Source organism: Nicotiana tabacum, chromosome 4, assembly GCF_000715075.1.
Source record: "Nicotiana tabacum cultivar K326 chromosome 4, ASM71507v2, whole genome shotgun sequence".
Lineage (NCBI taxonomy): Eukaryota > Viridiplantae > Streptophyta > Magnoliopsida > Solanales > Solanaceae > Nicotiana > Nicotiana tabacum.
The window spans coordinates 37,090,047-37,115,688 of record NC_134083.1 but is presented as its reverse complement, the minus strand read 5'-3'; the positions used below and the strand labels follow the sequence as shown (position 1 = coordinate 37,115,688).

Genomic DNA, 25,642 nt, shown 5'->3' with positions numbered 1-25,642 from the left:
AACATTTTGAGCTTGGGTTTGGCAATTTTTTGTGAGTATTTTCGAGGGATTTCTTGAGGCAATTCCCTTGTGCTTATTTTTTATCAATAATCTTGCTTCCCCATTTATTTTACCACCTAGTTAATGTGTATTTAGGATGGAATTTGGGAGTTTGAGGCTAGGGATTTAAAGAGTTTGATTGAGGATTTGAAAGACCATTTGGTGTCGGATTTTAGTAAATTTGATATGGTTAGACTCATGAGTGAATGGGTGTTCATATTTTGTGACTTTTACATGATTCTGATACATGGGCCCCGGTTGACTTTTTAGTACGATTTTCAAAATTCTTGTTAAAGTCTTGATTTTATTAATTAGATTAGTCTATTAAAGTTGTATTTATGATATGTAATTGTTTTTTTTCAGATTCGGGCCATTCGGAGTCGGATAATCGAGGAAAGGGCATTCTTACTGATTGATTCATCTCTGTTTGACGTAAGTGGCTTGCCTAACCTTGCCTAACCTTATGTGGTGGAAATCCCCTATGGATTTGGTACTGTTGTGATATGTGAGCATCGTGTACGTGAGGTGACGAATGCGTACACGGGCTATTTGTTCTAAAACCCGACTTTTACTGAGTAGCAACCTGTTTTTCATCTTAATTGAGTTATACCAGCATGTGTAGTCATCCTGTGTAGTCTAATATCGCATGTCTACGTGCTTTAACTACTTATTTGAACTCTGTGCAGCATGCATAGTTGATTTCCTATTCTTCATTAATCTTTATCAGTCTTAACTATAGAATTCTTGCTGTTAATTATTGTATTTATCGGTTGAGTTGTGTGTTTACTTGTGATACTATGAGGCGGTACCTCGGGAGTTCTCCCTGCAAATTTACTTTTGAGACTACGAGGTGGTACCTCGAGAGTCCTCTCTGCACATTTACTTTTGAGACTACGAGGCGGTACCTCGGGAGTTCTCCCTGCATATTTACTTTTGAGACTACGAGGCGGTACCTCGGGATATCTCCTCGCATATTTACTTTTGGAACTACGAAATGGTATCTCAGGAGATCCCCTGTTGAGTATTTACTTTTAGGACTACAAGACGGTATCTCGGGAGCGCCCTTGTTGTTACCTTATTATGATGTGTTGTTATTGCTTTGTGAATACTTTTTGTTAACTTCTTCATTTTACTTCATTTTATTATATCATTTGTCTTATTCTTATATTCCAGTAATGCCCAGATCTGACCATGTCCCTACTCTACCGAGATAGGCTTGGCACATATTGGGTACCGTTGTGGTGTACTCATGCTACTCTTCTGCACATGTTTTGTGTGCAGATCCGGGTGCTTCTTATCAGTCTCGCTACTAGCTGAGAGTGCTTGTTGTTGTACGGAGACTTCAAGGTACATCTGCTGCGTCCGCAGACCTCGGAGTCCCCCTCTATTCTCTCTTGTGTCATTGACCTTCCGTACTTCTTTTATTAGACTCTGGTGTATAGAGATACTTGTTTCCTTCTGTAGCTTGTGACTTATGATGTTCCATGTTTTGGGAATACTGTGCATTACTAGAATGTTGGTTATTGTACATGCCGAGCGGCATTGTTACCAGTTATTTAGTTATCTGTTGCAGTTAGTTGTTAAATTTTGCTTCCATTTTTATTATTTTTCGTATTTTGTTAGGCTTACCTAGTCGTAGAGACTAGGTGCCGTCACGACGTCTTACAGAGGGAAAAAAATTATGTCATTACAGCACCACCAGCTAAGCCGGAAAGCAGTGCTACCAGTACGCTGACCCTCCTCGACTCGAGTTGTCCGCCCGAGTAAGTCAGTCTAGATTTTCCACTAGGATTTAAACCTAAAAGAACAAACATCATGTCGGATATCCCTAGTAGGTTCGCTTTATTTGCATCACTTGCATTTGACTTAGCAAAACTCGGCACATGGGTCGAGTCCGTATAAGAGAGGTATCCTATTTGAGACAATCATGTTCACTTATATGCTACTTGCTAATCACTTGGAAGGATTTCTTGCATTGTTGATCGGCTTTAGAAAATTAGTTTAGCGGAATTATATATATAAAAAATCTTTCTCCTAGTTTAGTTCAAATAATCTTTTTTTTACTAAGATTTTGTAGTAGTTTAGTGTGAGGTGTAAAGATTAATTTTCATAAAAATTAAAAAGAGAAAAATAGTCGGTTTTACCGAACTACGCGGGTTTGATTCTCACCGGATGTGAGATACATAGGCAACCTCCATCGGTTTCAGCCCATATTATTTTAAAAAAAGCATAAAAATTACGCATGTGCATAAAATTTTCAAAGATAAAATAAAATAATAATAATGTTTTTGCTATTTTTGGTCACCTTTGACCCTTTTGCCCTTATATCCGGCCTTTTTTGCTGGGAAAGCTTCAAAACTTCTACTGAAGTACCGAAAGTCTGTGTGGCAAAAATAGCCATCTTATCTAGTTTTGTCCAATCGTTTTGCCGAGACAGCATTAAAATCTTCCTCGGGAGTGCTGAAGGGCTATTTTTGTAAAATAGCTACTTTGTCCATCTTTGTTCACCTTTTATCATTTTGCCCTTCCGTCCGACCATTTTTGCCGAGACAACTTTAAACCTTCTACGGAAGTTCCAAAAGGTTGTTTTCGCAAAATAGCTATCTTATCTAGTTTTGTCCAGTCATTTTGCTGAGACAACCTTAAACCTTCCACGGATGTACTGAAAGGTTGTTTTCGTAAAAATGGTCATTTTATCTAGTTTTGTGTGGTCATATTTTTTAAGATAGCCTTTGAACCTCTCTCGAGAGTACCGAAGGGCCGTTTCTGTAAAAATAACCTTTTTATTTATTTTGTCTACTTTTTATCATTTTGTCCCTATATGTGATCATTTTTGTCGAGACATCCTTTAAGTCTTCCGTGGAAATATTAAAGGGTCATTTTCGTAATAATAGCCATTTTTATCATTTCAATATTTGTGTCCGGTAATTTCAAATATAAAATAAATTAAAAAATAAATTCAATCTGCATACAGTTTAGGTAAAGTTCTGACCCTTTTTTATCTTATTCTTAGGTTCACCATGAATTCTCCACAAAGACGTAGTCAGAAAAGGGTAAGGGACGAGACACCTCCTATGTTCTTGATCAGAGATAAGACCATGAGTAGTCTCTGTAATTGGTGGGCTAGTTTTGCAACATGGGAACAGAATCAAGTATTTAAGCACCTCAAGTTCCTCCCAAACATCATGAGAATTAAGCATAAAACGGATTTAATCGAGGCCCTAGTGGGTTTTTGGGACCCCATAAACAATGTCTTCAGGTTCAAAGATTGTGAAATGATGCCTAAATTAGAAGAATTAGGTGGGTTTACCGGATTGGGGAGAGACCTTCGTGGGAAAAAGCCCATTGGTCCGAGAAAAGTTCGTGTGAAAAACATTTTGAAGAAGTTATGCCTCCGTCGAGTTCCACTGGATTGCTTGGATGAAGGTTGGGTTCTGTTGGAATGTTTGTATGACAGATTTGGGAACGAGAAAGGGTTTGATAACTTCTTGGACACGAAATTAGTCAACCAATTGAGTTACGAAGCCTTGAGGGAGTTGAGAATCTTCGCGTTCATGATATCATTTCTAGGGATCATGGTCTTTCCAGAGCGTGATGGGCACATCATAATTCGTTTGGGTGTGGTAGTCTTGGTTTTGCAAAGTAGCAAGGATCATACCATTCTTCCCATGATTCTGGGAGATATTGTTTGAGCTTTGGTCGGCTGCCAAGAGGGTGAAGATTACTTCGAGGGATGCAATATTCTGCTGCAGATGTGGTACATAGAGCATATTTATCATCATACCATAGTAATAAATTTCCATGACAATTGGATAAATTACATTAGATGTCGCCCAGACAGAATAACGAGTTGTATTCTTCCAGAGGGGGTGAGGGTCTGGCAGACATTACTTCGTTCATTGAGTGCCGATATAATCACTTGGAACTATTATCGGTTCCCTTATGCTAGGGTCATACATATGTCGACGTATAGACCGTTCTTCATACTTATGAGTTTCAGAGGTTTCCAACCCTACGCACCCCTATGCATCATGCGCTAGCTAGGGAGAGAGCAAAAAAGGCCCCTGATTGAGGACATGCATCAGTTTGTGTGGGAATTCAAGGGAGAGAAATTTCTAAGGGAATCATATGCACAAAAGGTTTGGTTCAGTGGTCGATTTTCTGACTTGGATGAGATGGTAGCTGATCATGAACATGGGAAAGTAAGCCTCACATACCTTGAGTGGTTTCAGAACCAGGCTATCCCAGAGAAAAGGCCAGAAAGATCCATACGGAATGCATTTGATTGGGAGGAGGAGATCGAGGCCAGAGTTAGAGAAACCGGAAGGGAAGTGGCACAAGAGTTCCAATTTCGTATTAACATTTTACAAGAAGATAAAGGCATTTTAGAGACAGCCATAGACATACAACAAGTTGATTTCGAGCGTGAAACGACTCAGTGGGCAGAAAAGAGGGGAGCACTCAAAGATCAAATTAGACAGAAAAAAGTGATCACTATCGCTCAACAACAAGAAAGAGAAGCCCAACTCAAAGTGGTCTGTGATCATGTGCACAGAGGTTTTGCTCCATTAATACAAGGTCTGAGGGATCAGTTAGGGGGAGCTGAGTCAAGCAAGGAGCGCCAGATCGTGGAGTTTGGCGCCAGAAAGATATGGCCTTGGAACGCGAGCGTGATGCCTTCGATCTAGCTGAGACCTGTGATCAGCAAAATCAAGAGTTGTATTTGGCTCAGGAGCACATTAAGGGAAAGATCCTCAAAGTAGCTACATATACCACCCGAGCATGCAGGAGTTGCCAGGGAATGACACTTGAGCGGTTTGCAATGTTGGGGGTCATCCACAGGAACAATCACCTTGATAACAGTGATGCTGGTGGATTTTACTGTAGAGATCAGAGTCTTCTTTTAGTTAGCAGTCCGCTTTGATTATTCTTTTGTTGTCTTTAAGTCTGAAGGAGTCTTTTGGATGAATCTTGTTGTTTGGCCTTTATCTTAAAAAGTTTGTTCGAGTCAAGTCAGGTCTTCGTTTAGATGTTTGTCTTTATGTAGTTTGTGTTTTTATAAAATTAAAAACAAAATGAAAATCAATGAAAATGTTTTTGTTTTAGAAATTATTTGAAAATGAATCAAAAAGATTTTGTTTTTGTAAATATTTGAAAAAATAATAATAATAAAAGAATTGATCATGTCCCTAAACTACGTAATGATCTTATTCATGCAGCAACATGATACGTAGGCAACCCCTAAAAGGTTCGATCAAATATTTTTCAATGACTCTAGAATGAGGGATCGAAATGAGGCAAGTGAAAGGAAAAATGAAAAAAAAAAGGAAATAAGAGCGTCAATAAGCAGCAACCTTATAAGCCGGAATGAAACATGAAGCCTTCCATCTCATGAATTACTCTGGTCAGATTCGTATTTGTAAAATGCTTAACCCTAACACGTTTGTTGCCTCTTATTTAGTAATTTAAGGTGGTTGGTTTGTGGTGAAACTGGCAACACATCATTACTTCACCAGATCTAAGGGAAAGGTAGCAATGACTAACAATGATGAAATCGAGTTGGTCAGTGACAACCCCCAAGGTCAGCCAGTTGAGCAAGAGTAGGAGGAAGTAAGAAGATTGAAGCAACAACTGTCTGATGTGTATCAGGCCTGGGTCTCCGGTCAGCCTCCACCTCAGGGTCCCTCAGAAGGAACTTCCACCATACCCCAGGCTACTCAACCATCGCTCCATGCCACGAGAGATCACATTCTACCACCAAGGTATGTGCCAAACTACAGCTTCCATGCTGCCCCTTGTACCTCTAATGTGCGACCTCTAGTCGCACCGGTCAGGAACACTCCTCTCATTGTGTCTGGCACACCGATATATACAATCCCGCTACTACCTTCTATGACAAGGCCAAACAACGAACCACCATCTCATGCTTATGATGGCCAATACTACTCTCCAAATATGGCTTTTAGGGTCTCGGCTCCATACAATCAGACTCTTCAGTATGAGTCACCAGTGGAAGATGAAAAGCCTACCAAGGCGGTTGAGCCGGATGAGATGGCCAGGAAAATGAAAAGTCTTGAACAGAACAAAAAGAACATATAAGGACTAGGTGGTCCTAAAAGTATTTCATTCAGTGATCTATGCATGTTCCCTCACATCCATTTTCCACCAGGGTTCAAGACCCCAAAATTTGAGAAATATGATGGGCACGACGACCCATTTTCCCTTATAGGTCGTGATGGCGCCCCACGTTACTGCTAGGCAAGCCCAATAGTGAATTAGACAAATTATCCCTCTTTTAATTGGTTCCCGAGTAATTGAATTTTAATTAATTAAAAGATTATAGGAAATAACATGTTTATATAAATAAAACGAAAGCAGTTGAGTGCTATCATAACCATAGTAATACTCAAAAAATTACAAATCTACTGGTGTGTGCCAAGACCTGGTGTAGCAGGTGTATGCACATCTAGTAGATTACACAAAAATCTAACTACAGTCTGAAATTAGAGTACAAAGAATATAAATACAAAAGAGAGACACTCTAGGGACTGCAGAACGGCTCAGGATGCAGCTCGGGATGTGCGCCGGTAAGACCGCCTCATTCACCTGCCTCATATCCTGCACAGTCAGTGCATAAGTGCAGCGTGAGTACATAAACAACATGTACCCAGTAAGTATCAAGTCTAACCTCGAAGAAGTAGTGACGGGGGGTCGACTTCGACACTTACTATGGGCTAATAATATAAAGATAGAAGTCTTAAATAAACACGGGTTACGTAAATAATAACAATAATTCATTAACAAGCATGAGCAAAATAATTCTTTCACAATTTAATAATTCCAAATATGTCACTTTCCTTACAAGGTGTAACCTTACAAGCCACCATGTAATATCAAGGCACCAAGTATTATTATTAAGCACGATTTATGCTGAGGTCATACGAGCCGATTCAGAATAATGTGTAGACCGCCGAGGGTCGAGCGACACGAACCATAGATGAATCTATCTACTGTCAAGGCATTCGACCCACTTCACAAGAAGGGAAGGATACTTTGTAAGCATTTGACTTAAACGTTATTAAGGATTTATACACAAAATAACACAAATTTCATTAACGATCCTTCACAATTTCCTGTAACAAGTCCTAACATAATTTAGGCACTTTAATTAACAAGTAGGATGCAAACATATCAAATAATTCATGATCTCGTTCCTAAACTACCCTAACAGAGCATAAATAGTAGGTACGCACGGACTCTCGTCACCTCGTACGTACGTAGCCCCCACATTTAGGAGAAAACATTGATTTAAAATTACCTATGGGGAAATTCCCTCTTACAATTTTAGACAAGAGACTTACCTCATCTCAAAGCTCACTTCCCGATCACAATTTCGCTCTAAAGCCTCAACTCGGTGCCGAAAATCCTAAACTAGCCAAACATTATATAATTTGATTAATACATGCTCAAAAGTTCATAACTTAACTATTAGAGTAATTACCCAGCCCAAATTCAAAGATTTGTAAAATTCACCCTGGTCCCACATGTCCGGATTTCGAAAATATTTGAAGGAAATCGTTACCCATAACCTTAAGTACTCAAGTATACAATTTTCATCCTATTCCATAACCATTTTCGTGGTTAAATCCCGTTTTTAGCAAAACCTAGGTTTTTCACCTAAACCCATAATTTTCACAAATTTACATGTTAAAATCTACCCATAATCTATGTATTAAACTTACATTGGGTACCTCAAAGTGCTAGGTGAAAATCCCTCTCCAAAAGCTCCAAATATTGCCCAAAGAAAGAACGAAATGAGTCAAATATGGTTTAACCCCCGACTTAAATGAACCCTTCTATCCAGCGGTATTTCCGCACCTGCTAGAGGACCTCCACTTCTGCGGGATCGCTTTTGCGGGACCGTTTCTACGGGACTACTTATGCGGCTCTCCTTGCGCATCTGCGAGCCAGCTTCTGCGACTCTAGGTGCACATCTGCAACCATGGCCAGGCTGCCTCTTTTCCGCATCTGCGGGATCTTCCACCACCAAAGTTGGTTCGCTTCTACGGACAATGAAATGCATCTGCGGCCATTCCACCGCAGGTGCAAATACACTAGATGACATGCACCAGCAACTTCTCTCCAAATGGGAAAACAAGCCCGACAACCCTCTGAATCCTGTACGGGCCCCCCGAGGCCTCAACCAAATATACCAACGTGTTCGTAAACATAAAATGGACACACTCACACCCTCATAACACGTAAAACAACACCACAACTAAGAATCACACCCCAACCAAATCGATTTAACTTAGGAATTTCAAGTTCTTCCAATTTATTCCAAATGCGCCGAATCGTACTTAAGCTACTCAGAATGATACTAAATTTTGCGTGCAAGTCTTAAATAGCCATACGGAGTTATTCTCAGACTCGGAATCCCAAACGGGCCTCTATAACAGCAATACCTACTCCGAACCAAATTTAAAGAACTTTAAAACCTTCAAGTTGCCAACTATTAATATTATGCGCTGAAACGCTCCCCGGTCATCCAAAACCTGATTCGAACATACGCCCAAGTCTAAAATCATCATACGAACCTATTTTAACCATCAAATCCCGGTTTCAGGGTTGTTTACTCAAAATATTGACCAAAGTCAAACTTAGCCCTTTTTCTAACCTTTAGGAACCAAGTGTTCCGATTTCAGCCCGAACCCTTCCAAATCCCGAACTAACCATCCCTGCAATTCATAAAATAGTAAAAGCACATACTGGAGTCTTATTTAGGGGAACAGGTTTCTAGAAGGAAAAATGACCGGTTGGGTCATTACATTCTCCACCTCTTAAACAAGCGGTTGTCCTCGAACGAGTCTAGAATCATACCTGGAGTGCTGAACAAGTGTGGATATCTGCTTCACATGTCCTCCTATAAACTTTGGGCTCAACTTGACCTTCTTTCCAAACCTCATCATTCCCTTCATAGGTAAGACCTTCAAGAGAACCTTATCGCCTACCATAAATGATAAATCACACGCCTTTTGATCCGCGTAACTCTTATGTCTGGAATGTGCTGTGCGAAGTCGCTCTTGAATCAATTTTACCTTTTCCAAGGCATCCTTTACTAAATCAGTACCATATAACTTAGCCTCGTTGGGCTCAAACCATCCGATGGGCGAACGACATCGCCGACCATATAAAGCCTCAAATAGAGCCATCTCGATGCTGGACTAATAACTGTTATTGTAAGAAAACTCAGCCAAAGGCAAGAAATGATCCTACTGCCCTCCAAAGTCAATCACACATGCTCCGAGCATATCCTCCAAGATCTGAACCGTCCACTATGACTACCATCGGTCTACGGATAAAAGGTTGTGCTGAGATCTACACGGGTCCCCAACTCTCTCTGTACAGCCCTCAAGAAATGCGATCTGCTGAAGTAGGCCACCTGGCCTCTAATGCTCATACTTAATATGCTGGCAATTAAGGCACCTTGATACATACTCAACTATGTCTTTCTTCATCCGCCTCCACCAATAATGATGTCTCAGGTCGCGATACATCTTCGTAGCACATGGATGAATAGAATACCGAGAACTGTGTGCGTCCACTAGTATCTTCTCTCTCAAACCATCAACATTAGGGACACATAGGCGACCCTAAAGTCACAAAACACCATCATCACCAATAGTAACCTCCTTGGCACTACCCTGTAGTACCGTCTCTCTGAGAACCAACAAGTGCGGATCATCAGACTGTCTATCCTTGATCTACTCAAATAGTGAAGACTGGTCAATAACGCATGCAAGAACTCAGCTTGGCTCTGAAATATCCAACCTCGCCAGTTTGTTAGCCAAGGATTGGATGTCCAAATCTAGTGGCCTCTCTTCTGCTGATATAAATTCCAAACTACCCATACTCTCTGCCTTTTCCGCTCAAGGCATCCACTACTACATTTACCTTACCCAGATGATAAAGGATGGTAATATCATAATCCATCAGTAACTCAAGCCACCTGCGCTGCCTTAAATTGAGGTCCGTCTGCTTGAACAAATGCCGCAAGCTGCGATGATCGGTGTAAACCTCACAAGACACCCCATAAAGATAATGCCTCCAGATCTTAAGAACATGAACAATCAAAGCTAACTCCAAATTATGCACATGGTAATTCCTCTCATGGGGATTCAGCTGACGTAAAGCATATGCAATAACTCGCCCCTCCTGCATCAATACACATCCCAAACCAATGCTTGAATCATCACAAATAGTATACATCCCTGAAACGGAAGCCAACACTAACACCGATGATAAAGTCAATATCGTCTTAAGATTCTAAAAGCTCACCTTATAATCATCGGACCATCGGAACGAATCACCCTTCTGGGTCAACCTAGTCAAAGGTGTTGCAATAGATGAGAAGATATCCACAAACCGACGATAATATCCTGCTAACCCCAAGAAGTTTCTGATCTCAGTCGTCATAGTAGGACGAGGCCAACTCTGAACTACCTCGATCTTCCTGGGATCTACATTAATACCCTTGCCTGATACAACATGCCCCAAGGATGATATGGAATCTAGCCAAAATGTCACACTTGGAGAACTTAGTATATAGCCTCTGCTCCTGCAAGGTCTTAAGCAACACTCTTAAATGATGCTCGTGCTCATCCATGCTATGCGAGTAGATCAAAATGTCATCAATGAAGACGATAACAAACGAGTCAATATACGGCCTGAACACCCGGTTCATCAGATCCATAAATGCCACTAGGGCATTAATCAAACCGAAGGACATCACCAGAAACCCATAATGGCCATATCTAGTATGGAAAGCCGTCTTCGGAACATTTGACTCCCGAATCTTCAACTGATGGTACCCCGATCTTAAGTCGATCTTAGAGAACACCCTAGCACCCTGCAACTGGTCAAACAAATCATTAATACGTGGTGACATGTACTTGTTCTTAATGTTAACTTTGTTCAGCTGGAGGTAATTAATGCACATCCGCATAGTCCCATCTTTCTTCTTCACAAATAACACTGGTGTACCCCAAGGTGATACACTCGGTCTGACGAACCCCTTTGCTAGCAAATCCTCCACTTGTTCCTTCAACGCCTTCAACTCTTTTGGAGCCATATGATATGGTGGTATAGATATAGACTTGGTACCTGGAGCCAAATCAATACAGAAGTCGATATCACGATCTGGTGGAATGCTTGGAAGATCAGAAGGAAATACATTGGTAAACTCTCAAACCACGGGCACTGAATAAATCGCCAAAGTCTCTGTAGTAGTATCCCGAGCATAGGCCAAATAAGCCGGACAACCCTTCTCGGCCATGTGTCAAGCCTTCAAAAAGGAAATAACCCGACTAGATGTACTGACCGACGAACCCTTCCACTCTAGTCTAGGAAACTCTGTAATTGCCAAGGTGACATTCTTAGCATGGCAATCAAGGATGTCATGATATGGAGATAACCAATCCATGCCCAGAATGACCTCATAGTCGGTCATATCGAGAAACAGAAGATCCGCTCTAGTCTCGTAACCATAGAATGTAACAACGCAAGACCGGTAGATCTGATCCACCATAACAGAATCTCCTACATGAGTAGACTCATAAATAGAAGTACCCAAGGACTTACAAGAAACACCTAGGAAATGGGCAAACAGAGATGAAATGTATGAATATGTAAACCCTGGATTAAATAGTACGGAAGCATTCCTATCGCAGACATAAATAATACTTGTGATCACGGTATCTGAGGCTAGTGCATCTGGTCTGGCTGGAAAAGCATAGAACCTAGCTGGAGCGTCACCGGATTGGCCTCCACCCGACTGGCCTCCATCTCTAGGACAACCCCTTCCCACTTTCCCTCCGCCTCTGGGCAGTCAAACGGCTGGTGGGACAGCTGGTGCTGGAATTATAGGTTGTTGACCGTGCTGCACTGTCTTGCACCGAAGCTTAGGGTAGAATCTCTGCACATGACTGAAATCCCCATACTTGAAACAACCCCTCGGTACATTGGACTGTCTGAAGTATGGCCCTAATGGCCTGAATACCCACTGGAGGAACCTTGGATAGCTAGTGGGCGGTAATAACTCTCTGGCATGGCACTGAAATAAGGTCGCGCTGGAGTACCCCAAGGAGGCAGCGGTGCTAGATAAGTGGTCCTACTAGACTAACCCTTCACGAACTGACCCTTGCCCCTAGTCGGGGCACGACTGAACTCTCCAGAATATCAAAACCGCTTGTCCCTTACCTCATGCCCTCGGCTCCACATACGGACACCCTCGATCCTCCGAACTATCTCCAAAACTAGTCCGTAAGAAGTCCCCATCTCTACCTCTTGAGCCACGGAGGCTGATACTAGAGTGCAACCTGGCGACAAACCTCTGCACTCTCTCTGCATCAGTAAGAAGTATCAAAAGTTCATGACGAAACAACTCAGAGAACCTCGCCTCGTTGTCGGTCACTGACATCTGACCCTGCTAGAGCTTCTCGAACATAAATTGAAACTCTTCCCTATGAAAGTGTAGAAGTGTATGAAAGGATCCCAAGACATGGGAGGAGAACATGCTGGTTTGTCAAGAAGATAGGATTGCCACCATCTACGGGCCCTGACCTCAAGTTGAAAGGTGGTAAAGTCCACCCCGTGGGACTCCAATATCCTAATATTGTACAATATGTCCCTGCACCGATCAATAACGTCCTGCGGTCCTCATGTCGCTCACCTCCAAAGGCAGGAGGATTAAGCCTGGTCCATCTGTCCAATAGCTTCTACGGATCGCTGGCCGTAGCTGGTCTGGGCTCAGGTATATCTGCTGTAACTAGCTGAGCTCTGCCCATGGGTAGTGTGCCCGGGGTATGATACACAGTAGCTGCATTCCCTAGAGCCTGAGCGGTAGGGGTCTGTGTCCTCCCTCCTTCCTGAGATATGGCTGGGTCTACCGGAAATAAACCGGCATGAGTCATAGTATCCATGAACTACAACATATGACCAATGACCTCCTGGAATACCGGTGCGGACATGAAGTCTACCGGGGCTGGCCCTGATCCTCAATAATAGGATCCTCTACTAGATCCACTAGTGGCATAGCTGGAGCAGCTCTGTGATGTCCTCATCCCTTACCACGGGCTGGAGCCCTCCCTCGGCCTCTAGCAACAGGGGGAGGAGCTCCTCCCTGATCTGGAATATCAGCTACGCGCATTCTCTTCATCTGTGAGAGAATAAGAGAAAGATACTTAGTATCACATCAACTGCACAATAGGAGATGAAGAAAGAGTAGTTTCCTAACACCCTATAGACTCTCGAAGATAAGTACAGACATCTCCGCACAAATCCGCAAGACTCTATTAGGCCTGCTCATAACTTGTGAGACCTACGTGAACCTAGTGCCTTGATAGCATGTTGTCACGACCCAATTTCCCATGTAGGTCGTGATGGAGCCCCACGTTACTGCTAGGCAAGACTAATAGTGAATTAGACAGATTATCCCTCTTTTAAAGGGTTCCCGAGTAACTGAATTTGCCTTAATTAAAAGATTTTAGGAAATAACATGTTTAAATAAATAAAATGAAAGCAGCTGAGTGCCATCATAATCATAGTAATACTCCAAAAACCTCGAATCTAGTGGTGTGTGACAAGACCTGGTATCACAAATGTATGAGCATCTAGTAGATTGCACAAAATTCTAACTACTGTCTGAATATAGAGTAGACAGAATATAAATACAAAAGAGAGACTCTAGGGACTGCAGAACGGCTCAGGATGCAGCTCACCACTAAGCCTCGGGATATCTGGGATGCGCGCCGGTAGGACAGCCTGATGCACCTGGCTTAGATCCTGTATGGTCAGTGCAGAAGTATAGCGTGAGTACATAAACAACATATACCAAGTAAGTATCAAGTCTAACCTCGAAGAAGTAGTGATGGAGGGTCGACTTCGACACTTACTATGGGCTAATAATATTAAGATAAAAGCCTTAAATAAACATGGGTTACGTAAATAATATCAATAATTCATTAACAAGCATGAGCAAAATAAATCTTTCACAATTTAATAATTCCAAATATGTCACTTTCCTTATAAGTTGTAACCTTACCAGCCACCACGTAATATCAAGGCACCAAGTATTATTATCAAGCACGATTTATGTCGAGGTTGTACAACCCGATCTAGAATAATGTGTACACTATCGAGGGTGAAGCAACACGAACCATAGATGCATCTAACTACTGCCGAGGCATTCGGCTCGCTCCCCAAGAAGGGAATGATACTTTATAAGAATTTAACTCAAAAATTATTAAAGATTAATACACATAATGATACAAATTTCATTAACGATCGTTCACAATTTCCTCTGACAAGTCCTAACATAATTTAGGCACTTTAATTAATAAGTAGGATGCAAACATATCAAATAATTCATGATTCTGGGTCCTAAACTACACTAACATAGGATATAGTAGCTACGCACAGACTCTCGTCATCTCGTATGTACGTAGCCCCCACAATTAGGAACAAACATTGATTTAAAATCACCTATGGGGAAACTCCCTCTTACAAGGTTAGACAAGAGACTTACCTCGTCTCAAAGCTCACTTCTCGATCACAAATTCACTCTAAAGCCTTAACTCGGTATTGAAAATCCTAAACTAGCCAAACATTATATAATTTGATTAATACATGCTCACAAGTTCATAATTTAACTATTATAGTAATTACCCAACCCAAATTCAAAGATTTCTAAAGTTCACCCCTATTCCACGTGCCCGGATTCCAGAAATTATTGAAGGAAATCGTTACCCATAACCTTAAGAACTCAAGTATACAATTTTCATTCCATTCTATAACCATTTTCGTGGTTAAATCCCGTTTTTAGCAAAACCTAGGTTTTTCACCTAAACCCATAATTTTCACAAATTTACATATTAAAATCTACCTATAATCTATGTATTAAACTTACATTGAGTAGGAATTACTTACCTCAAAGTGTTAGGTGAAAACCCCTCTCCAAAAGCTCCAAATATTGCCCAAAGAATGAAAGAAACGAGTCAAAAATGGTTTAACTCCCGACATAAATGAACCCTTCTGCCCAACGGTATTTTCGCACCTGTGAGATGACCTCCATTTCTGTGACTCTCGTGCATGTGCGAGCCCGATTATGCGGCTCTAGGTGCACATCTATGACCATGGACAAGCTACCTCTTTTCCGCATTTGTGGACTCCTTCACCCCAGAAGCTGGTTCGCTTCTGCGGACAATGCTTCGCTTTTACGGTTCCCTCTGAACCCTCCTATTTCCGCTTCTGCGAGCAAGGCGACACATTCGCAGTGCTTCTTCTGCTGCCATTCCACAGCAGGTGCAAACGCACCAGATGACAGGCACCAACAGCTCCTCTCCAAAAGGGTTAACAAGCCCGACGACTCTCCGAATCCTGTACGGGGTCCTCGAGGCATCGACCAAATATACCAACGGGTTCATAAACATAAAACGGACTCACTCACACACTCGGAATGCAAAAAACAACACCAAAACTAAGAATCATGCCCCAAACCAAATCGATTCAACTTAGGAATTTCAAGTTCTTCCAATTTACTCTGAATGCGCTGAATCATATTTAGATCACTCAGAATGACACCAAATTTTGCGTGCAAGTTTTAAATCATCATACGGAACTATTCTTAAACTCGTAATCCCAAACGGACCTCTATAATATCAAAACCTACTCCGAACCAAATTTAAAGAACTCCAAAACCTTCAAGTTGCCAACTATCAATATTAGCGCTGAAACGCTCCTGGGTCATCCCAAACCCGATCCGAACATACGACCAAGTCCAAAATCATCATATGAACCTATTGGAACCACCAAATCCCAGTTCCGTAGTCGTTTAATCAAAATATTGACCAAAGTCAAACCTCAACTCGCCGAGGGGTGCAGGTGGAAAAGAAGAATTGCTGATGGATTATTTAGGGGAAAGTCTTGTGGTGGTAGCCTCCAAATAGTTCATTGACCAAGATATCTCTCACTGGCATGTCTGGGATGACATAGCCTAGGCCTTCATCAAATAATTCCAGTACAACATTGATATTGCACCAAATCGTAATTCCTTGTCCAATATGAAGAAAAAGTCGACCGAAAGCTTTAGGGAGTATGCCATCAAGTGGAGGGAGAAAACGACTAGAGTTAAGCCACCCATGGATAACCACGAGTTGATCACTTTTTTTCTAGAGGCTCAATGTCATGACCCAAATAAACCCCTGTCGTGATGGCGCTTATCGTAGAACTAGGCAAGCTGACTCATTTCCAAAACAAACCGATATTTCCATTTCAAAGATAATTTCAATGCTATTTAACATAAAAACCTTCACAAAGGAGTTCAAATCAAAACAAAAGTGCGGAAAAGAAAAGCCAGATATCGGGGTGTCACTAGTCATGAGCATCTACTACAATCTGTCTGACAATATCAAGGCTAACTAAGCCTGGAAAAAAGCTAAATACAACTAGAGGAAGATAAGAGGGAGAAGAGCAGGGGCTGCGGTCGCCAAGCAGCTACCTTTCTATCCCCGAGAAAAATCTGCAACCAATATAATCAACGACCGCTACCGTATCCAGCTACACCTGGATCTGCACACAAGGTGCAGGGAGTAATGTGGGTACGACAAATCAGTAAGTAACAACAATAAATATATACTGAGCAGTAGTGACGAGCAATAAAGCATATAACGTTCATATCATGAAATTTCAATAAAATACCAGATGCTTTAAAAATCAGGATTTGGATCAAAACATCTCGTTTAAACCCAGTTCCAGAAAAAAAAAATCATTTAAAGATATTTTTCAACAGCTTTCAGACAAAGGCTCAATGCAAAGGTGAGCAAAAAAAATGATGAAATCATAAATAGCCCCTCAGGCAAAACATCACTCATAAACAGCCCCTCGGGCAAACCTCACAGTCACTCGTGCCACTCGTGCATACCTCACAATCACTCTCGCCACTCGGGCATACCTCACAATCATGCATGCCTCCCAGTCACTCAGCACTCGCACTCAGTAGGTACCTGCGCTCACTGGGGGTGTGTGCAGACTCCGGAGGGGCTTCTTCAGCCCAAGTGCTATATCAAGCCAAATCATGGCATAAATCACTCAGGCCCTCAGCCTATATCAAACATGCTGTGACGTGCAACCCGATCCCATAAATATCCTCACAAATCAAGCCCTCGGCCTCACTCAGTCATAAACCTCTCAAGCCACTCGGGCAATTCAGTAAAAAGAGGGTGCTCAGCCCAAAACAACATTTATATGCATCAAAATAGAGTAATAAAACTGAGTTATGCAGTAAACAGGTATAACCATGACTGAGTATAGATTTATTTTTCAATCAAAAATAGTGAGAGGATAATAAGAAAAAGGCCCCTAAGGGTCCAAACAGCATTGGCACAAGGACCAAACATGGCATTCAGCCCAATTTACGGAAACTCTTTCTAAAACATATAAGTATCATAAAATTTCCAAAAATAATATGCAACTTTACAGTTGTTACGGGACGGATCAAGTCACAATCCCCAACAGTGCACGCCCACACGCCCGTCACCTAGCATGTGCTTCACCTCAAAATACTAGAATGATACAAAAATTCGGGGTTTCATACCCTCAGGATTAGATTTACAATCGTTACTTACCTCAAACCGATCAAATCTCTATCCCGCAATGCTCTTGTCTCTGGACTCGGCCTCCAAATGCTCCAAATCTATTTACAATCAGTACAATACCATCAATATACGCTAATGGAATGAATTCCACAAGAAAAGCTGTCAAATTAGACCAAAACCCGAAATTGGCTCAAATCCGGCCCCCGTGCCCACGTCTCAAAATCCGACAAAATTTACAAAACTAGAAATCTCATTCACTCACGAGTCTAACCATACCAAATTCATCAAAATCCGACATCGTTTGGTCCTTCAAATTCTTAAATTAAACTCTTAGAAATTCTAAGCCCTAACCCCTCATTTTCACTAATTACAATGATTAAACAACGGAAAATCACCATGTATACAAGTATTAGGGCTCAAGCAACTTACCTCACTGATAGCCCTTGAATCACCTTTCGAAAATCACTCTAAAAGCTCCAAAACCTAACTTGAAAATAGTGGAAATGAACTAAAATTCGAGAAGTGCTATCTATACATTCTGCCTAGATTTTCGCACTTGCGGCCTATTCCACGTGCCTGCGGGACCGCACCTGCGGTCAAAAATCCTCGCACCTACGAGAATCACTTAAACTCTCAGCCTCTGCACCTCCGCCAAGGTCTCACACGTGCGGGCTCGTAGGTGCGTCCAAATCGTTCGCGCCTACTCTCCAGCCTTGGCCACCCATTTTCTGCATCTGCGCTTCAAATTCTCGCGCCTGCGGTAGCGCACCTGCGCATTTCTTTCCGCTTCTGTGAAGCCTACCCAGCTCCCTCCTTTCTGCATCTGCGAACTCCCCTTACGCACCCACGACCTCGCACCTGTGACTCCTCCTTCCGCAGGTGCGGAAATAGCAGTAGCAGCAGCTTCAGCTGCATTTTCCAACTTCGACAAATCCGTTAACCACCCGGAATCACCCCGAGGCCCTCGGGACCTCAACCAAAAATACCAACAAGTCATATATCAACATACAAACTTAGTTGAACCTTTGAATCACTCAAAACAACATCAAATCACCAAATTACCCTCGGATTCAAGCCTAAGAACTTCTAAATTTCTAAATTAGGCAACCGATGCCGAAACCAACAAAACCACGTCCGAATGACCTCAAATTTTGCACACACGTCAAAAATGACTCTACAAACCCATTCCAACTTCCGGAATTCCATTCCGAGCCTGATATCAAATTTTCCACTACTGATCAAAAATTGCCAAATTTCCAATTTCGCCAATTCAAGCCTAATTCTACCACAGACCTCCAAATCACATTCCGGATGCACTCTTATGCCCAAAATCACCTAACAGAGCTAACGGAACCATCAGGATTCAAATCCGAGATCATTTACACATGGGTCAACATCCGGTTGACTTTTCCAACTTAAGGTTCTAAATAAGAGACTAAATGTCTCATTCCACTCTGAAACCACTCCGGGCCTGAACCAACTAACCCGGTATATCATAATATAGCTTAAGAACATAAAGGAAACAGAAATGGGGGAAACTGGGCTATAACTTCCGAAATGACAGGCCGGGTCGTTACACTCAAGAGCCTGATTACTTCCAGAACATGATGTCCGCGATAGGTAGACCTTTTCCAAAACCAATTAAATAGGGGAGATAGTTGAAAATGGCCTCGAGACTAGCAGAATTGTAAGTCAAGCTGCTCTCAAAGCCACCACCCAAGCAATCCAAAATGGGTCGGGAAGTTTGGCAAATAGAAAGAATAGAGAAGAAGGGTCCATGATGACCTCGGGATCCAGCGAAGTTCAAAGAGGGGCATCACCCTTATGTGCAACTTAAACAGGGGAAATCCAGCTACCATCAACATTGTTATCCCCCGACAATTCCTTAATACTCTGTGGGCCCACCACAATATACAATGTTTAATGCTCAATCCTATGCTCGGCCTCCCAATCCATAGGTATGGGCACCAGCTCCAATGATCCCCCGACATCAGTAGTAAAATTGTTGAGCACCCTATAATGCTCATCCCAAGTAGGATTATGGTCGAGAGCAGAGGCCGGTGGAAAGATTCAATCCATTAGCTGAATCATACTCTAGTCTGTTCCAGAAGTTGAAGCATATTGGTGTGATTGGACCAATCGCTCCCCACCGTATGCGTCCCGATTCACATGGATTTCAAGCAAATGCTAGATGTGAATATCATTCAGTTGCCCCGGGGTATAGCACTGATGACTGTTGGACTCTGAAAAAAGCCATAAAAAGACTCATTGCTGAAAAATTGATTGTAGTGACGAATGGTGAGGACCCTCCTAATGTGACCAATAACCCATTGCCAGTACACAATGATGTTCATTTTCTAGGAATGATTGGACGAGATCAAGAATACAAGATGGTTGGTCGAGCAGAAATGACAGTGGGAACGATTCCATAGGGAACCAAATTGGAAGTAAGTCCAAGTCGATATGTGTCGTTGATTGTGAAAGGCGACCCGAGCTCAGAAAATGCAACTTTATTTGTTCCCAAGGTCTCAAGGTTGGAAGTTCGCTCTAATGTTCCAAGCCCAAGGTTGTATGTCCTTGGGGCCCACCCCATCATAAGGCAGAATCAGGGTGGTATGAAGGGTATAAAAGAGATAATCATAATCAAGCATGCCATACAACCCCGTGGGACAAACACAAAAACCATTCCTTGGAACTATAACAAAATTGTGGTGACCTACAAAGGCAAGGAAATCATAGAAGAAGTCGGAGAAACTAGAGGATTGACTCTATCGGGGAAGTGTTACTCTCTACAAGATTTGAGGAAGGCCAAGCAAATTAGAAAAGGCCAAATGCCAATAAAGAAACCAGTCACTGAAGAAGAGGCGGAAGAGTTTTTGTAAAAGATAAAAGTTCAGGATTACTCAATCATTGACCAATTGAGAAAGACTAATGCCCAAATCTCTTTGTTATCTCTGCTCATACACTCAGAAGAGCATGTCTGTGAACTAATCAAGATCCTGAATGAGGCACATGTTTTAGAGAATACCATCGTGAATCAGTTAGAAAAAATAGCCAATAGATGTTTTTGAGGTGAACAGAATCTCCTTTACTGATGATGAACTTCCTGAGGAGGGAGCCGAGCACAATAGGGATTTGCACCTGATTGTCAAATGTGAGGGGCATTATGTAAAGCGAGCCATGGTTTATAGAGTCTCGAGTGTAGATGTATGCCCTATCTCTACCTTTCAAAGCATGAAGATAAATACTGATAGAATCTGACCCAACAATGTACACATACGGGCTTTTGGTGGCTCAGCGAGAGATACCATTGGGGAGATCAACCTCACTATGATGATTGGGCCGGTTGATTTTGAAATTGTCTTCCAAGTAGTGGACATGGAAACTTCTTATAACTTTCTTCTTGGAAGGTCATGGAGCCATCCGACCTGATCTGTACCATCCACCTTGCATCAGATGCTCAAATTTGAACACGACATGCAAGAAATTATTTTTCACGGAGAAGACGCATCATCCATTTATAAAGACCCATTAATATCGTGTATTGAGGCCAAGGAATGACGTCATTCCATTGTCTATCAGGCTTTCGAAGTGGTTGTTGTGGACCATGTTGAGTAAGGAAAGCCCATTATGCATCCTCGTCTCTCCGCCACATCTGTAATGGTGGCTGCACTTAAGCTGAGACAAGGTTATGAACCAGGAAAAGGCTTGGGGGCATCATTGCAAGGAATTTTGGAACCCATTTCTCTGTTCAGTAACAAGGGTACTTTTGGTTTAGCCTTTAGGCCAACACAAGCAGACGAAGGAAAAGCCAAGCACCTCAAAAATCATGGGTGGGTCTTGCAACAACCTATCCCTCACATTTTCTTTTTGTCAAGACACGACTCCAAGAAGGTCAAAATTCCTCGGCGCAGGCAAACATGGATGAAATTTGCCATGGCCTCAGCCAGATGTTTCCTGAAGTGAATATGATCCATGCTGGTAACTGCCCTACCAGCCGTAGCGCGGTGGTAAATACATGACTTCCCAACCGACCGTAGATCGGTGGTAAATATGTAACTGCCTAACCGGCCGTAGCTCGATGGTAAATGCATGACTTCCTGACCGGCCTTAGCTCAGTAGTAAAGGTGTAACTGCCCAAGCGGCCGTAGCAAGGTGGTAAATGAATATGCATGAATGCCCAACCGGCCGTAGCACGGTGGTAAATGCATGAAGATGCATGTATCATTATATTATAAATACTAACATCTTTATCAAATACCTCAATGGAGACTTAGGAACATACTTAGACATGCTTGACTATCACTTTTACAGGAATGAATAACATAGACATCCTTAACTTCTAAGAGTAGAACCACTTATGGAATAGCATTACATTTACGTATCGTTACTTGAATCATGCCAAAAGAAGAAAGGATATACCTGATCCGATTCTCTTGACAACCCCTCTAACACACGTATTTTTTTAAAAACACGTAACGGCGGATCGAAGTAGGGAAAAATCCGTATGATATTCTTGAGAAAGATTGCATCGTACTCCCTTAGAATCGCAAAATCCCTTTCCTATTATGCTAAGAAGTCTCATATGAATTTTGTTGAAGTAACTCACGTTACTATCATATCATAAACCTCAACTCTCCATTATCTAACATTAAAATCATTGAAAGGAGGATCTCTAAGTTACATTACTAATAAATAACCAAACAAAAGTAATTATACAAAGGACTTTCACGTGTAAACAAGGCACCTCATGTGTTATGACTCATCATGCACATTGGTGCGATCTTGGCCTAGCTTAGTGCCATGTGGCAGCCCATAAAAAACTTTAATCCACGTAATCCAATTTAATACCATAATTATCCCCACAATTAATCAATTATCCATATAATTAAGAATTATCTTAAATTACTTAAAATACTACTCACTTTTAACACACATCGCCGAAACTCATTTTCTTCGATTCACTCTCTGACCTTTATAGCACTTACTTATCACTTGCTTGACATATCATAAATACTTATAACCTAGAAAATAGTCTTGTCCTCATCCTAAAGTACTACTATTAAAATATTAATAAATTATGGTACCATATAAAATCAACACATACACTATTATTTAATTAAAACATCCGTGTAAAAATACATATATTTTCTCAATTTCTAATTTTCCTAATCTCATTTAAAGAGTATAAATTTTCATTCGCTTAATTCTTAAAATGGTAAAAAGATAAGTTTCTTTTCTTGTGAGAAAATAATTTCTATCTTTATAATAAATAAAATATCATAAACTTTCTCATATTATGTGTATAATTTAAAGCATATTCGGAAGTAGTAATATTAATATCTATATAAAATCATATCAAATGTATATAACGGTATCAAGGTTGTTAAACTTACGGGGTCTTACAATAACATAGTCACAAATCCTCTATAATCTCATGAATGGTCTTAATCCCTTCAAGCTCATATGGATTACTATGACTCATCCTAAAATTAAAGTACGGGATGTAACAACACCATGCTCAACGACTGGGAAGCAACTCCTCTCCCCACAAGGAAGGAGCCTTGGTAGTTTGTTTTTGCAGCTTCTTTTTTGTATTTTGGGTTACTTTCAGGGTTGTAATCCAAACATCTTAGTATGATTATTTGTTTTGATGTTAACCCTTCTATCCTTTCAAATTCAATGAAATGCAGTTTAGTTTTTTATTAATTTTGTATCTTTTCTTTTTCCTAATTCCTGCCATTTTGTTTTCATTCAATTTTGTTAACGTCGGCTTTAATAACATGACATGCATACGGAATTCATGCCCAGATCTCAAAAAGCTGTCTAATTTTGAAATAATGCATCAAGAGGTCAAATACGATGACGATGAGGCTGTTGAGGAAATAAAAATAGAGTTGGAACAATTTGAAAACAAGCCTAAGCCCAACCTGAATGAAACAGAGCCAATTATTATAGGAGGTCATGAAGAAGTTAGAGAAACAAAGATAAGCATTCACAATGAACAAGAAACTAGGGATGCCTTGATTCAAATTTTATTTGAATATAGAGTTGTGTTTACTTGGTCTTATGATGATATGTCGGGTTTAAGCGCTAATTTAGTGGTTCATAAGCTTCCCACGTATCTTGATTTTCCCCAACTCCAATAGAAGCAATGAAAATTTTAAGTGGACATGAGTGATAAAATCAAAGAGAAAATAATGAAGCAACTGAGCGCCAATGTAGTCAAATTCGTACGGTACACCACCTGGTGGCAATTGTTGTGCTGTGCCAAAGAATGACGGAAAAACCAAAGTCTGTGTTGACTATAGGGACCTGAACAAAGTACGTGTTTATCAAACATCCACATACTTGTAGATAATTGCGCTAAGCATGAGATACAATCTTTTATGGATTTCTATGTCGGATACCACCAAAATCTAATGGATAAGGATGATGCAGAAAAGACCTCTTTCACCACTCCATGGCGTACTTATTATTACAGGGGCATGCGGTTTGAAGAATGCAAGGGCAACTTACATGAGGGACATGACCACAATTCTTCACGACATGATGCACGAAGAGATTGAAGTATATGTCGATAATGTCATCATAAAATCAAAGACGCGGGCTAATCACGTGCGTGATTTGAAAACGTTCTTAAGCTCAATCCAGCCAAGTGTGTATTTGGGGTTCCATCTGGGAAACTCCTCGGTTTTATAGTCAGCCGGAGAGGCATCGAATTGGATCCATCTAAGATAAAGTCCATTTGAGCTCTGCCACCCCCGAAGGAAAAAATTGAAGTCATGAGTTTGCTCGGGAAATTAAACTATATCAGTAGGTTCATTGCTCAGCTCAAAACCACACGCGGGCCCATATTTAAGTTGCTGAAAAGGGATGTTGCTATCAAGTGGACGGACGATTGCTAAAAAGCTTTTGACAGGATCAAAGATTATCTGTCAAACCCCCTGTACTGGTCCCAGCAGAACCTGGTAGGCCTTTGTTTTTATATCTATCAGTGATGGATAATTCCTTTGGATGCTATCACGACCTAAAATCCTAACTTGTTATGATGGCGCATATCTCGATACTAGGCAAGCCGACAACCTCAATAAACCACAATTTATTTTAAGTTTGAAAATATATTATTTAAACACAATCCACAAATCTCGCAAATACCGATACAAACACTCCTAAAACCTAGTGTCACTGAGTACATGAGCATCTATACATTACAAGTCTGGAAAACATGGTATATAATAATCTGAGACCAAATATAATAAACAAAATATAGGGAAGTAGAGATAAGGTCTGTAAAACATGGGAGCTATCTCTGAATCTTTGGAAAATTGACTGTGTGAAAGAATCAACACCCCTTGTCTTCGGGATCACCTGGATCTGCACACGAAGTGCAGGGTGTAGTATGAGTACAACCAACTAAGTAAGTAACAATAATAAAGATGAAACTGAAAGTAGTGGCGAGCTTCTCAGCTAACTCCAAATACATTACTTTCCAACATAAAAAGGTAGGCATGCTTTCAAGTTCAACATTTAAAACTCCACAGTAATTTTATAACAACTTCGAATGAAACAAAAGAGGATGTCTTTTAGAAATTTTCCAAAACAGTGATATATGAAAGTTGAAATGCAGCAATAATGAAATCAATGCATCCTCTTAAAGTAACAGTCACTTAGTCCTCCCATTCACTCCAGCCTTATAGTCTCTTTAATCTCAAAATGTCAAACTTCGCCGAAACTCATTTTCTTTGATTCACTCTCTGACCTTTATAGCACTTACTTATCACTTGTTTGACATATCATAAATACTTATAACCTCGAAAATAGTCTTGTCCTCATCCTAAAGTACTACTATTAAAATATTAATAAATCATGATACCATATAAAATCAATACAAACACTATTATTTAATTAAAACATCCATGTAAAAATACATATATTTTTTCAACTTCTAA

The 25,642-nt window shown here is 41.0% G+C and overlaps 1 pseudogene; it reads left to right on the top strand.

Annotated features, from left to right (window-relative positions):
- Positions 1-19,527, top strand: part of LOC142179876 (uncharacterized) — a 190,217-nt pseudogene extending 170,690 nt beyond the window's left edge.
- Positions 19,528-25,642: the final 6,115 nt, after the last annotated feature.